The 655-nt window shown below is 38.3% G+C and overlaps 1 non-coding gene across 1 annotated transcript; it reads right to left on the reverse strand.

Moving 5' to 3' along the window:
- On the reverse strand, positions 1-107 carry LOC145784747 (U6 spliceosomal RNA). Its single transcript, XR_014291037.1, has one exon. It is a non-coding gene; the product is annotated as a U6 spliceosomal RNA (small nuclear RNA).
- Between the last annotated feature and the right edge of the window lie 548 nt (positions 108-655).

Below are 655 nucleotides of genomic sequence, written 5' to 3' on the forward strand. Positions count from 1 at the left end.
AGAAATATGGAACACTTCACGATTTTGCGTGTCATCCTTGCGCAGGGGCCATGCTAATCTTCTCTGTCTCGTTCCAATTTTAGTATATGTACTGCCGAAGCAAGTACTGCAAAATATCGTTAGTCAAGAAATTCTTGCCACGCTGATAAGCACCGCAATTGACAGTTGTCTATAATAAAAGAAAGACAGTTTTATAGACTCTCACAAAAAGGATGAAAAACCAACTCATTGCTTTTTTAGAGGGAAGACTGTTCATGAATTACGATAGAATTACGATTTTTCGGTGATTTCCACAAGCGTTTGTTTCATGGTGCCTGGTTTCTTTTTCCCTGTTATTGGAGCCTATTTTTCGCTGATATGTTTGCAGGTCACTATTGTTGCCTGTATTGCAATGGATGGATGGTCATTATATTTTTGTTTGGATGCGAAACGCCGAAACACACATAAAACAAAAACTGACAGTGTGCATCCAATGAGAGAGTGCGAAAGACCGTAGCCCTGAAGGCGTAGGAAGTCGTCGAGTCTGCACTCTCTCATTCAAATAGTTACACAAAAAAAAGTATTGCGTTGTTAATATTGTTGCAAATTGACACAAAAAAGAAGGAAGGAAGAACAGAAAAAACAAAACAAATACAGATAGGCTACTACAAACAAT

The sequence above is a fragment of the Aplidium turbinatum genome, chromosome 1 (genome assembly GCF_918807975.1).
Source record: "Aplidium turbinatum chromosome 1, kaAplTurb1.1, whole genome shotgun sequence".
Taxonomy (NCBI): Eukaryota; Metazoa; Chordata; class Ascidiacea; order Aplousobranchia; family Polyclinidae; genus Aplidium; species Aplidium turbinatum.